This window comes from Carettochelys insculpta, chromosome 33, assembly GCF_033958435.1.
Source record: "Carettochelys insculpta isolate YL-2023 chromosome 33, ASM3395843v1, whole genome shotgun sequence".
Classification (NCBI taxonomy): Eukaryota; Metazoa; Chordata; order Testudines; family Carettochelyidae; genus Carettochelys; species Carettochelys insculpta.
The window spans coordinates 971,838-980,742 of NC_134169.1; the positions used below are offsets into that span (position 1 = coordinate 971,838).

At 49.9% G+C, this 8,905-nt stretch overlaps 1 non-coding gene across 1 annotated transcript; it reads right to left on the minus strand.

Moving 5' to 3' along the window:
* Positions 1-1,685: 1,685 nt before the first annotated feature.
* Positions 1,686-1,758, minus strand: TRNAK-CUU (transfer RNA lysine (anticodon CUU)). Its single transcript has one exon. It is a non-coding gene; the product is annotated as a tRNA-Lys (tRNA).
* Positions 1,759-8,905: the final 7,147 nt, after the last annotated feature.

An 8,905-nucleotide genomic window follows, 5' to 3' on the forward strand; every position in this document is an offset into this window, starting at 1 on the left:
AGCCCCTAGAGTATCTCAGAAAATTTGCATCCTGAGTGAAACCACATGTTAATGTGTCGAATTTGAATATGAAAGAGTTCATCACGAGCATGGAAATTCTTTCCCAGAACGGCCATTCCCATTGCATGGAGCACCAGTGCTCCACAGAGCAGCCTGGGAATGACTGGCTGAGAATCAGCACACGGGATCATTTCCAGGGCAGAAGGCAATATGCCGCCTCTGTGATAGACCCAACCTGGAAAGCAGCCTATGGAAACTGGAAACACAGAAATGATCCAGGTGCACGGACAGTACAGACAGAATGCCTGTCCACACTGGAGCTGGGGACGTGAGCTGGCTGGCTTATGTCGGTGCACACCAGCAGCCTGGAGCTGTTTGCTGCCTTTTGACTCTGTGCAGATGAGAAAGGACAACTTGTTTCCAGCCTCAGAGGAGGGTGGGGAGAAAAGAAGAGCTCTGCAAAGACGAGGGCCAAGTTATCCCTCCCACCCACCCCATATGCTGTGGCTGGAAGCAGCTCCTGTCCCTTTCCTCCCACACACATTACAAAAATTGCTGCTGGGCACATTCTGATGGGAACCCTGACAGAAATCTGGGCTGGGCGTGTGACCCTGCAGGCTGCGTTCTGCTGGAATCCAACTGAACTTGCTCAAACTTGAGGAATTTTATGGGTGTCCTGTATTCAGCAAACGGAAACATGGTCACTCTCGGGAAAGTGCTGCCTTGGATTGTGGAAGAGACTCCTTGACAAGAACCCAGCCTTGTCTCTTGCAACAGTGTAAGATCTTCTCCAGCTCTAGCAGGGCTGGGTACAGGCACCTGACCCATTGTCATTGCCTCTACAAATACACATCTACATCCTTAGCCGTGCACAGCCTTGCCCTCCGCTTTGGAGCCAAAATCAACAAGCCATAGAACTGTACTGCAAAATCCTGGCCTCCATCTACATAATCTTACAGTCCTTCACCCAGTCCCACTTTCTCCCTCTTCTGCGTACGGCACCTCTGACAGCTGTGCAAAGTGGATCATCATTGCAGTGACTCCTCGGTCAGGGCACGGTCACCGCAGTGGTGTTGCCGTTTTGCACAGGAAGGCAGCCAGAACTTGATTGGCCCTGCACCAAAACATGAGTAAGTAGCAAACCAAACCAAACCGACCAACCCGCTCACCTGAGAGGAGGAGTAACAAATAGACAAATAAGGTCTGGCGTATTGGAGCACTTTCTGTTTTGTCACCTGATAGCAGCAGAGTTATTTCCCCGGATGTATCATTCCATAACCCCAGCTGTGAGCAGGCAGGGAACTCAGGGCTCTGACATCCCCACTCCCACCACATGAATTGTGTTCCAATGACTGGAGGCCTGAGAGCCATGGGATGGCCTGGTGGCACTCAGGGGCTGGCTGACATCTGGTCTCTGGAGGAGCACCTCATGGTATGGCTGCTGCCTGCATGGTCTCAGCTTCCTGATTCAGGGTTTCCAGGTCCTTGCAGCTTTAAGAGCTGATTCCTGCCATGGCAGACCCCACAACTTCCAAGTGGAGGGCTGCAGAATGTCTACACCACTCCTCCTTGTACTGTCTTTGTTTGTACTAGAGCCAAGGAGAAGAACACACATTTCCTGCCAGAGGCCAGGACAACAGTGAAAACTGTCGGGTCAGCTGAGAACAGTAGTGCAAGAATGGAAGCGCCCAGCATGGGACTTGAACCCATGACCCTGAGATTAAGAGTCTCATGCTCTGCCAACTGAGCTAGCCGGGCCACAAACAAAGCACTCCATACAGCCTATCACAGAGTAGAAAGAGTCAAATGTGCCTGTCACATGGGCAAAAGTCAAACGTGTGTGGCAAAGTGCTCACAAGGGCCGGACTCCAGTCTTTGTTATCTGGGCTGCAGGAGGTGAGATGCAAAGAAAACAGACTGTTGGAGTGAATCTTGGCCAAGCCTCTCACTGGTGCTGCTACATCTCCCGAACACCTCACACACCTAGGGCAATTTCTGCACAACAAATGAATGCTGACACCATTGATCTCAGCGCAGAGCTGGTGCAGTCAGGAGAACACGTGTCTTTTTCATAAAGACTGAACACGCATTTGAAGAGAGTTTCCTGTGGTAAATTGCCTGTTAGTGACTCTCCAGAGCAAGGGGCATTCGTGGCTCAAAGACTGTTGTGCTTCACAACAATGGGCGATGGGACGAGAAAGCAGGACCCTGATTCATTCACTCTTCAGTTCCACTGGGGAGGGCAGCACCTTAACCGAGTGTTTTCCCTGCCTTCAATTTGCTCAGCATCAGCTGGGTCAGGCTCTGACCCGCCCCAGGTGAACGTCGGTCGTCCAGCGCAGTTAGTCAAGAGGGAAGGAGAACGGGACAAAGAGGCTCCTTCTCATGCTCATTTTCCTCACCCTGGTTCCTCTCCAGCCTCATGGGCAGAGCGGAGGAAGGAGACTCCCTGTGGGGAAGCCCCGGGGGTGTCTGAGATGGCCCCAGCCCTGCAGCCTGTCCCACATGGCTGGTGTCAGGGACTCTCTATGAGGTCATCACCTTCCAACTTCTTTTAACCAATCAGCTGAGGTGCTGTAAAAGGCCCTTGTGATGTCACTCCCACACCTGCCCCTGGCCAGCAGGGCTCATGTCCTGCCCCTGGCAGCCCCTTTGCATGGCTGAGCTGCTACCCCTGTGTCACCCCCACTCTCTCAGGGACATTCTGGGGCTCTAGCCGGCTGCACGTGGGAACAGCAGAGGCTGCTCTGTGCCACAGGCTCTTTGCAGAGATCATCTCATCTGACACCCCTGCAGATCACAGGCCTCCTGTATGGTGCAGTAGGGAGTGTGGCACCAAAGCGCACACGAGACAGGCACTTGGTCTGCACTGGGAGGCGCCCAGGGCTAGAGAAAGCCCCACACCCCCGGGGTGTTTGGAGGACATTAATGCAGTGACAGGAAGGGAAAGGACCCAAAGTCCACACTTGTGGGTCTGTATCATAATTCACATGCAGAACATCTCTGTGCTCAGGTCTGCAGATTTCACAATTTTATTTCTCTCTCAAGCTTAAATTTAATTCTTTGAGCAGTGAGTTCTGAAATTCCTAATCTGGCCAGAGTAATGACCAATAGATGGATAGATAGATAGATTCCAAACATCAATCAATCAATCTATCGAACTGGGAATACAGCTACAAATCATAAAATTCCTTCCCTTTAATTTTACTTAAATTGAATTCCCCTTTAATTGCAGCAAAGGAGGTTGGACATTAGGAAATATTTCCTGTCAGGGCAGTTCTGGCATCTCCAGGGCCTCTCTGTTCCCTGGCAGCATGGCCCACACAGCACAGAAGGAACACAGGGCTGAGGCTGGGGTCTCAGGTGCCCAGCTCCCATTGCAATGAATGGAATGAAATGGGAAATGCTGAGGTGCCCTATGCAGCTGTGCAGTCAGCATTTGGGTAATCAAGGCCCTGCCACCATCTATTTTGCTGGCAGGGAGCAATCTAGAGCCCTGATGGGAGGAGATTCCAGCATGCACATGTGGTGAGGCTGGCCAGCCTGTTGGGAAGGGGCTTTAGCCATCTCCATCCCTCTTCTCGCTTGGCTACTTACTTCACCTGACTGAGAAGAACTTGGGCCCTGGACACAGCCTGGCCAGCCTTTCCCCACCCCAGGAGATGATGTTGATCACAAGGTTCTTGTCCTGTCCCCACTCTGTTGACCTGACGGCCAAATTCTTGCTGTCCAAAAACACCCTACCAGAGACAGGGTCTCCAGTCCATGTGGCAGAGGAAGGCTTTATGGTCACTACCTCTAAATAAGGGACAGGCTTCCTAGTGGGTCTAGACCAGGTGAGGCTGGGGCTTGCCTGGACCCAGACTCCCAAAGCACAAAGCCAGCCCCCCAGAAGCTCGCACTGCACCACACACCTCCCACACGAAAGAGCAGTAGGAGCACTTGCCAAGTGGCACCTGCCCTCCACAGCAGCTTCATTTTCTCCCCAGTTCTGCTGGACTCAAAGCTCTAGGAATCAAGGAAGTGAGAAACACAGGAGACCACTGCCCCAGCCAATCATGGTCCCCAGCACTTCCGCAGAGTTGTTGTGGAACTCTGCAAATCCTCTTCAGTGACATTCAAGTGTCTGAGTGTCTGGCTGTTCTACACAATTAGTTCAGAGACGTTCAGGGTGGTGGGACTTCATTCTCCTGCTGGTGTGGGTTAATGAGCAGTAAGTACAAATCTTGTGAATGTCTTTGGGTTGCAACCTTTCCTCAAGATGTGAGACTGAGTCTTCCCCCCCGACACTCCCTTCCTTCCCTTGGAGGTGGTGGGATTAGAAACCTTCCAGGGCTCTGCTTTCTGAGTTTTCAGCTTTAAGCTACTGGATGAGGAAGAGAGCGGCCAGGCGGGTGGGTTGCTGAACCAGGGGACAGAACAGACCAGCAGGAACTGGTGGAGTGACAACAAAGTCCACAACTAGCTTAACTGTTTTCCAGCCAACAAAGCCCAGTGCAGGTTTGTCATGTCACTGGTGGCGGAAGATGGTGGAGCTTCGGAGGGGCCCCGTCCCCCTAGTAAAACAGTGGCTGGCTCAATGGGAGGAGAAGACAGGAGGGTTTCAGCCACAGCAGTGGCCTCCCTTAGAGCAAATCAGGTGTACATAGAAGCAAGGCCCCTTTGGCTTCATGAAAGGGGAGGGCTTTGGATCAGTGGGGGATGCAGGCCAATTACTGGGAGGGTCCCTAAAAAGTGAGATAATGGAGGAGGCATTCTGGTGGGACTGATTTATCCAGCATGAGGAAAAAGCCCTCACTCAGGTGCACCTGCGGAAAAGAAAACCAAGACCCTGGAGAAAGAGAGATTTCCAGCAAACCTCTGTGCTACCAGGAGGTCCCACATTGACTTGAACTGAGATGAAAAGATTCAGAGTTCTAAATGCTGTCCACTTCACCCTGAGACCTGACATTTGAATCTTTTCTGGGCACCTGTGACTCTTCATTGACTGGTACCGTGCACTCCTTAGCTAGCCATATTGTCATGTGCTCATTCTTTCTGAGAAAAATAGAGTTGCCTTCACAGAGTAACAAATCTCTCAGAGGTGGAGCGTTTGACTTCAGCTGAAGAGGTGCCACATTTCAGGTGGTTTTCTTCAGGAAAATATATTTTCACCTCCATCTCCAGAACATTCGGGGTTTGCCCTGGATGTCTGAAATGGACTTCAACTCTTAAAATTTTCCTCTGCAAATGTGCCAGCACTGAGGAAATCTGTCCCTCAGTTTCGATCAGTTCCCAACCTGCAAGGCTCAGGTTTCTGTTCCATTGAACACACAAGTGGTGGCTGAAGAAAGGACCAACACAGCAGAGAAAAGGCCCTGACAGATCCCAGCTGAAGAGCACCATGCATTGGCCCAGAGCCTCCAAAGCAAGACATGAATGAACCAGGTTAACCTCAGACCCACAGCCAGAGGTCAGGAACTTGCCTTGAGAATGAAAGAATGAGCAGTCCATGCAGTGACTCCTGCCCCAAAAGACTCATTTATGAGTAAACCCTGGGGCTCCCAGAGAGGCCAGAGTGTAGAGGAAGAGGTGTTTCTTACCTGGAACAGCTGTCTGGCATGTCCCCTGCTGCTCAGATAGGCCACAAAAAAGAACCTAGATCAAGAACAAACACTGAGAGCAACAAAACACATGAAGAGACCACAACAACTTTCAGTCCTCACAATGCACCAAACCAATCCTCCCAACACAGGCTTGCAAGGATAAAGGTGGCCAGCGAGGCTGAATCACTGCCCAGGCTGCACCTGCAGGAAGAGGCTGGGAGCAGAGATTGTCAGCAGGAGCAGAAGGGGCTATAAGTCAGGGATGGAAGCTGGTAACATGAAGGCTGCAGGTAAAGGGCAGCCCCTTGTAGGGCTGAGGGTTCATAGACAGCAGAGCCAAATGAAGGGGAGTTGTAGGAAGCAGTCCAGGGAAAGAGAAGGGAAAGCTGAGAAGGGAAAGCCCAGAAGTGCCGGATGTGGAGTCCATGCTGAGCTACAACCAGAAGGAGGGATTCCCCCAACAGCCACTGAGGGTGTGGCATAGATATCTGGCTTGTGGTAGGGAACAAGAGGACTGCCTGGGTCACTGTGGGAGTGACAGTGAATTAAAGGAGTGTAGCCCAGAAAGGGGGAAATGCCAAGTAATCCAGAAAAAGGCAGAGCCAGAAGCTGGACATTTGCAGCTTCCACCAGCAACTGGTGCTGCCCCAGTGACAAGGAGGGACATAAATGTTGGGAGGACCACATCTTGACAGAGCAATGCCTGAGCTGGGTCATCCAGCAGCAAAAGGCTGCTTCATCATCCTGAGCAAATGAAGAGAGGGAAAACATGCAAAGAGACATCAGTCCCCCCAGATGTCTGGGTAAGATATCAGAGAAAAGCAGAAGAAGGGACTTGAGCCCAGGAGCTCTCCCACCCCTAGACCAACAAGCCACCATCAGCTGGTGCTTTGATAAGCACTGCACCTAACTTCACCTTTCCAAGGTCATTTCCAAGCTTTCTTCACAGTCCTGAAGCAAGAAACCAACTTCCGACTTGGAACAGGTCACAAACCACTCTGTCAAAACAAAAATCAGTCAAGTAGCACTTTAAAGACTTGCAAAATAATTCCTGAGGTGAGCTTTCATGGGACGGACCCACTTCTTCAGACCATAGCCAAACCAGAACAGACTCCATATTTAAGGCACACAGAACTAAAAACAGTAGTCAAGGAGGACAAATCAGAAAAACATGTTCAAGGTGAGGAAATCAGAGAGTTGAGGAGTGCGGCGGGGGGGGGGGGGGGGGCGCAGGGAGCTCAAGAATTAGATTAAGCCAAGTATGCAAACGAGCCCCTTTAGTGAATCAGAAAGTTCCCATCCTGGTTCAAACCACATGTTAATCTGCTGAATTTGAATATAAAAGACAGCTCAGCTGTTTCCCTTTGAATAGCGGTGCGAAAATTTTTTTTCAGTAACATGCATACTCTTAAGTCATTAATAGAATGGTCCACTCCTTTAAAATGCTGACAAACTGGTTTGTGGATCTGGAGTGTTTTAATATCTGTTTTGTGCCCATTAACCCTTTGTCTAAGGGACTTAGAAGTCTGTCCAATATACAAAGCATCTGGGCATTGTTGGCACATGATGGTAAGAGAAACGCAGGGAACACAAAATCAGGGAGAGCAGCAAACACACTCTGTGGCGGGAGCATCAGGGAGTTCAACTCAAGACTTCTTGCTCCCTGAGCAACACTCCGCCTTGCAAAACTCATCTTTGGAGGAAAAGCAAAAATCACATATCAATGTTTTAGACAAAAACAAAACCAACCAACCCCCGCCACACAAACGCCAGCTGCACTTGACTTCTCCTTGCCAAAGCCTTCCCCACACTTCCTCCTGCCTGGAGGGAGATTTGGCTGGAGCTGCTGGGCTAAGTCATTCACAGCTCTGCCTGGTCTGTGTGACCCCACTCAGCACAAGTTGAGCTTCCTCCGGTGCCTTATAAGATCCAAACACCATCAAACGTGTGCAGCCCCAAGTGTTGGGGCTGACAAGGAGTCAGGTGTGGGCACAGAGCAGAGCTTTATCTGATATTTTGAGGAAAGAAGTAGAAAGAGTAGTGGTACGACTACAGAAAAATAAATGCTCGAGAAATGATAAGATCATGCGAGAGATGATCAAATACAGCAGAGAAAGTACGTGTCAGGAAATACACCGACTATATAAGATTGTATGGAAGGAAGGAAAGTCCACTGAGGAATGGACAACAACCGCGCTGGCGACAATACACAAGAAAGGCAGTGCACAGAAGGATTGACCTAACAAGTCATCTAGGCAAGCTACTGCTGATGATACTGATGGAGAGACTGAGATCAAAAATAAAAGAACATCTAATAGGCAAGCAAGTGAGATTTGAGAAAGATAAAAGTACCATACAGCAAATATAGACACTAAGATTAATAGCAGAGAAAGGCGCTGAAAGAACAAGGGCATCTGCAACTGCTTCATTGATTGGAAAGGAGGCTCTTGAAGAGTTCCATAAGGATTTCAACAGTTTCCACCCCACCATCAACCTTAGTCTGGACCAGTCCACAAAAGAGATCCACTTCCTGCACACTATTGTGCAGATAAGGGATGATCACATAAATACCACCCTATACTGAAAACCCACAGACCTCTTTGCTTATCTACACACCTCCAGATTCCATCCAGAGGAGACTACATGACCCATTGTACACAGCCAGGCACGAAGGTACAACCATATTTGCTGTGCTCCATCAGAGACAAACATCTAAAAGACCTTTTCCAAACGTTCCTCAAACTGCAATACCCACCTAAGGAAGTGAGGAAACAGAGTGACAGAGCCAGATGGGTATCCAGAAGCCACCTCCTAAAAGACAGTTCTTGCAAGGAAAGCAAGAGAACACCACGGGACGTCACATAGAGCCACAACCTAAGGCGTCTCCAACACATCTTCAGTGATCTGCAAACCATCCTGGAGAATGACTCTTCACTCTCACAGCCCTTGAGAGGCAGGCCTGTCCTCGCCTACAGACAGCCTGCCAACCTGAAACAAATCCTCACCACCAACTAAAGATCACAACACAGGGAACCAAGCCCTGCAACAAACCTTGCTGCCACTTCTCCTCGCATATCTACACCACGAATGTCCTCACAGGACCTAACAGCAACCAGACCAACAGGGGCTCCTTTACCTGCACATCTACTAATATAATATATGCCATTGTGCACCAGCAATACCCCACTGCAATGTACATTGGCCAAACTGGACAGTCTCTATGTAAAAAACTAAAAGGACAGAAATCAGACTTCGGAAAGGGTCATGGAAACAAATCTGTGGGAGAGCACTTCAATCTCCCTGGACACTCACTAACAGAT